At 40.1% G+C, this 5,943-nt stretch overlaps 1 pseudogene; it reads left to right on the forward strand.

Moving 5' to 3' along the window:
- The first annotated feature begins 4,747 nt into the window (after positions 1–4,747).
- On the forward strand, positions 4,748–5,587 carry LOC142458247 (tRNA selenocysteine 1-associated protein 1 pseudogene; annotated as a pseudogene).
- Positions 5,588–5,943: the final 356 nt, after the last annotated feature.

A 5,943-nucleotide genomic window follows, 5' to 3' on the forward strand; every position in this document is an offset into this window, starting at 1 on the left:
AACTGCTCCTTGCGAGAAAGATGAGGCAGTCTGCTCTTTAGAGATGTACCATCTCAGAAAGCCTTAGGAGTTCTGCTGACCTACAGGGTTGCTCTGAGTCAGAAATGATTCAATGGCAGTGGGGTGTTTGTTTTTGTATAATGATGAATGGCAGTCTTCCATAAAGATTTTCATTATTAGAAACCCAAGAGCAGGTCCATGATGTCCTCCAGGGTTGCTGAGTCAGAATCTGATGCCAGTGTGTGGAAACCACTAGTGAGAATTTGGTGGGTCAGTGCTAGAATTCGCTCCTTCCATGCAGGACATGTTAGTTAGCTAGCTTAGGGACAGGGAGGTGGTCCCTCCCATGCCTGCAAAACCCCCCTGGAGGAGGTTGGAAAGGTATCAGGCAGTCATTAGACACCTATGGGAAGACCTAAACTGAGCATGCACAGACACAAGCCCCCAGGCCCAGGTAAAACCATTATCTTGGACAGGACACACTTACCCTGGTAGGCCTAACTCAGCCAATGGGGTCAACCAGTACCAGCAACCACACCTCTGCAGTCAGAGATTTGAAATCTCCTGGCTATGGGAAGGTCTTGCTCTCTTACCCTGCTCCTAGGGCAGGTGAGGGTCTCCCAGCCTTTAGTGCCCACAGCCTCTTAGCCCACATGGTCTTAGAGTTAGCCTCTAGGGTTCTTGGGCTGCTGGCTTCCCATGATCCCCACAGTTACGCATATGTAGGTGCTCTTTGCCACATGATTGTTCGTGCCCAATTGTGAACCCCAGTGTGGCTTCAGCGCAGCTTGGCACGCTTCCCAGAAACAGCATGTGCCCGTTGGAGGCTGTTAAACCTGAAACTCCCTGTGCTTCATAAAAACCTACTTGGATCACAAAACATGTTTCTGCGTGAATTCTTTCAATGTGCAAAGCAAAGAATCAAGGTATTACCCACTCCCGAAACCTAACAGATAGGTCTAGGTCCTATTCCTGGCCAATGCACTTCACATACAATCACAACATATCTGCAGGAGAGAAGCTTGCACCCTGCTATGACGTGGGTAAGATCAGTGCGACTTTAGACTCAGACTAGAAAGAAAGGCCTATTGATCTACTTCTAAATCGCAGCTAATGAAAACCCTTTAGTCAATTTAATGGCAGCTAACAAGCAATACCTAAGGATGTTGAACCTTTATTCATATGCTTACTGTCAATTTTTGTATCTTCTTTGGAGAAATGTCTATTCAAGTTTTTTTACCTATATTTTAAGTAGATTATCTGTTGTAGTTCTTTATATATTCTGGGTATTAAACCCCTCCACAATTTAAGACTTCCAAATATTTTCTCCCATTCTGTAGGTTATCTTATATATATTTAATCTTTTCTTACTAATGTCCTTGGATGTACAATGGTTTTAATTTTGATAGATGTCATTTGTAACAATGATCACATTGGCCAAAAATAAAAAGATAATGTCAAAGGTGTGGAAAAACAGCTATTCTCAAACACTGCTTCTAGAAGTACAAAATTACATTCTCTATTGAAGATAATTTGCCAACATCTACAAAAGTTTAAAATAGATATATCCTGTGAAAATTCCTTACATTCTCATAAAAAATATTTGATCTAATCCAAATATTCATCAAAAATTAAATATACTATAGTAATAAAGCAGAGTACTTACATAGACCATTTTTAAATAGAAAAATCTGTGTACTGATATGAAAGATCTATATTTTATTAATTAAAAGAACAATGCATATTTAATTTTTTAGTGTTAAAGAAAAAAAATATTTATATTTTAAGTACATATGATAGCTCTAGAAGGTCGTAGAAGAAATCAGTAATAATAGCTGCCTCCTAAGAAACATCTGTGGGTAAAAAGAAAATTTATTTTTCAATGAATAAATTTTACATTTTAAATATTCTGCAAGTTGATAAAACTGGAGTTTACAGAGCCTTTTGTTAAATAAAAGCCCCCACCTTTTTCTGCTCTAGAAAAAGGCAGATCAGACTGCCAGGAAATAACCAAAACGTAATGATGTCTGAATAATTTTAGTTTCCTTTTCCTTATCTCACACTCTCCCCTCCTCCATCTCCTAAAACCCAGGTAACATTATCATAAAAAATAAAATTCAGGGGAGGAGGGGAAGGGGAGGTAAAAAAAGGAAAATGAGCTGATTCCAGGAACTCAAGTGGAAGGCGAATTTTGAGAATGATGAGGGCAACGGATGTATAAGGGTGCTTTACACTTGATCTTAGCCAAAAGGCCGAGAAGTGATAAGGGTGCTTTACTCAATTGATGTATGTATGGATTGTGATAAGAATTGTATGAGCCCCAATAAAATGATTTATTAAAAAAAATAAAATAAAATGCTGTGTCAATTTGAGAGGATTAAAAGTGAAGGGGTGGAGTTCAGCCTGTCAATCGGGTAGCAGCTTGGTGACCTCATTTGAAGGCGCTAAGGAGATAAAGCGCTTGCTTAAGGTGGGACACAGGCTCACTCCCTGGGAGACATTGTAGCTGACAAGACACATGGAGCTATGCTAAAACCCTAGAGCTGAAGGAGCCATGTGGAGACCCCTGCCAGCGGTGAGATGCTTACAATGCCCCTGGATCCACAAGACTTTCTACCCACTGGCCTGTGATTGTCTTACATTCGGCATCATTGCATGCGTTTCGTGAGTCTGAAGAGGAATGTATGGCTTAGTATTGGACATATGGGCTAATATCGGACTTATGGACTTGATCTGGACTGGGCTGGGATATTTTCTCAATATTCAAGTGCTCTTGTATATAAAACTCTTTCTTATACACGAGTGTCTATGAATTTGTTTCTCTGGTCAATCCAGACTAACACAAACACTCGGAGAAAAATTTCTCTAATCACAATCTCAGCCCATTATTCATTCAGTCCTCTATTAACATTTAAAAAATTGCAAAGTTCTTTGTCTCAGGGTCAAGTACAGACACAGTTGTGAACTTTTTTCTCTCCACACTGCTTTTGGCCCTATCTCATAATGTGTTCCCTTCCCTTGTGAATTCCTTTAGAGAGAAAGCTATCCTTTCCGTTTCAGTATCTTCTAGTATACTACCTAGCAAAGTAACAAGCAAGCACATATGCATGTACAGACATAGCAAACAAAAATAAAGATCAAGAAAGCATTTTGTCTCTTAAAGAACTGGTACACTTCCTAATGATAATGATAGGTATATTTATAATGATAGATCTAATTATTAGTATATTTCCTTATCATTAGAACAAAAGAATATAACCATTTGTGTTTCTCCCCTTTCCTTGCTTTATATGACCTCTTGCTATAAGTCCTCTTTTGTCTCTGCTCCTTAACTTCTCTTACCTTGTGTTAATATTTTATTTTGTAAATAGACAAGACATAATACCCATGAGTTCTCAAGGTCTTCTGAGTAGTTCTTTTATATCCTCATAAAATAAGCTACACATAAAATCAATATCAAGGTAATGGTGTGCTTAAAAACTCAATCCATCGCATAAAGAAAAAAAATTCAAAACCAAAACAAATGCCTGAGTGAACCTATATTCACAGAGACGCCATGCAGAACTGTAGAACCACAGAGTTTTCCGTGGATGGTTTTTAGAGATGTGTTGCAGAGCCTTGCTTCCACAGCACCTATGAACAGACTCAAGACTCCAGCCTTTGAATTAGCAGCCAGACATGTTAACAGTCTGCACCAACCAGAGAATTGCACAATACAATGGGAGTCAGATGCATGGATGAAATACAAAAGGGCTGGTGTCAATCGTAAATGAAAACTGAAAACAGGCAAAGGAATATACTGCGGTCAAAAATACATGAAATCTTGTCAACATATTTTATGCCAAAATAATTTCTGAGGGAGCAAAATGTTCTGTAAATTTTAACAGCAACAGTAAATTTAGGCACTGACGTTAACTAAAAATACATATTATGAACAGCCAGCCTCTCTTCTGCAACTCAATAATTTTTTAAAGCAATAGAACATTTCAACATTATGTCTCAAAACTAAAATATATTGTATTACAATAGAAAACCCACTATTACTGACTTTGAAAATAAAATATGCAAATATTACCCTTTCCATTTTCATAGTATTGCTCATTTAAAGAAAATATTTAATAATGCCTCTACAAAAGCAGAAACCACAAAATAAAGATCAGTAAATTTATCAATCATTTAATCTGACCTTGTTTTCTAAATAAGGAAAAGACATGAGAAATTACTATCTAAACTGACATGGTTTGTTAGTGTCTGCTGGAATTAGGATCTAAGTATATTGACTAATTCTGTGTTTTTCTATGAAATAATACTAATTTTAAGCATTTACTAAAGAACGCTTTTAACAAGAAAAATAATGAGGTAGAAAATAAAAATAGCTAATCTAAGAGATGAAAATAACTTTATTTAGCAGATGGACATTGGGCCTCCACTCAAGTACTCCCTCAACACAAGAGCATTTTGTTCCATTAAACTGGCATTCCCTGATACTCACCTTCCCAACACAATAGCTGAAGACAAAGCGGGTGCATAAGCAAATGTGGTGAAGAAAGCTGATGATGCCTGGCTATCAAAAGATATAGTGTCTGCGGTCTTAAAGGCTTCAAGATAAACTGAGATAGCTGAGAAGCAACAAAGCCCACATGGAAGAAGCACACCAGCCTGTGTGATCACAAGGTGTCAAAGGGATCAGATATCAAGCATCAGAGAACAAAAAAAACGGGCCTGTGGCTTCCCAGCCAGAGCGGGCATGGCGGCCAGCCTCTGGATGGGGGACCTGGAGCCTTATATGGATGAGAACTTCATCTCCAGCGTCTTTGCCACCATGGGGGAGGCTGTCGTGAGCGTCAAAATTATCTGGAACAGCCTCACTGGGATCCCAGCTGGCTATTGCTTTGTAGAATTTGCAGATCTGGCGACAGCCGAGAAGTATTTGCATAAAATTAATGGGAAGCCCCTTCCCGGAGCCACACCTGCAAAATGTTTTAAACTGAACTATACCACTTATGGGAAACAACCGGATAACAGTGCTGAATACTCCCTCTTAGTCGGGGACCTGACCCCAGATGTGGATGATGGCATGCTGTACAAATTCTTCGTCAAAGTCTACGCCTCCTGTCGGGGAGGCAGGGTGGTTTTGGCTATGGCTCTGTAAAATTCACAGATGAACTGGAACAGAAGCGAGCCCTGACGGAGTGCCAGGGAGCAGTAGGACTGGGGGCTAAGCCAGTGCGACTTAGCATGGCGATCCCCAAGGCAACCCATGTGAAGCGAGTGGAACACAGCCAGATGTGCAGTTACAGCTACAACCAGTACTTCCAGCAGTACCAGAACCACTCTGCCCAGTGGGCTATGACCAGAACATGGGCAGCTACAGTTACAGCTATCCCCAAGATGGCTATACGCAGAGCACCATGCAGACATGTGAAGAAGTTGGAGACGATGTCCTGGAAGACCCCACACCACAACTGGACGCGACAGAGGCCAACAAGGAGATCATGGAGAGAGTGAGGAGCTGCATGATGCACTAATGGACTGTCACTGGCAGCCCCTGGACACAGTGTCCTCTGAGGTCCCTGCCACAATATAGTCAGAGCCAGGAAGAATGAGGTATGTGCAAGAAACCACTTTTTTAGAAAGAAAACTGCAAATACCTTTTTGAAATGAATTTTAAGTTTTTAACAATCTCAGAATGACCACTTCTCCCATGTTGCTGACTTCCTATTTAATGCCGGGTTTGCAAACCAAGCTGTTTCTACTACCTTTTCTGCAAATAGCTTTCAAGCCTTTTTTGAAGTAAACACACAGAATACTCATGGGGGGAAAAAAATAACAAAAAAACATATCATTGTGAAAGAAAGGGAGTGTGGAGTAGGGACCCAAAGTCCATCTGTAGGCAATTGGACATCCCCTTACAGAAGGGTCGCAGGGAGGAGATGAGCCAGT

Source organism: Tenrec ecaudatus, chromosome 10 (assembly GCF_050624435.1).
Source record: "Tenrec ecaudatus isolate mTenEca1 chromosome 10, mTenEca1.hap1, whole genome shotgun sequence".
Lineage (NCBI taxonomy): Eukaryota > Metazoa > Chordata > Mammalia > Afrosoricida > Tenrecidae > Tenrec > Tenrec ecaudatus.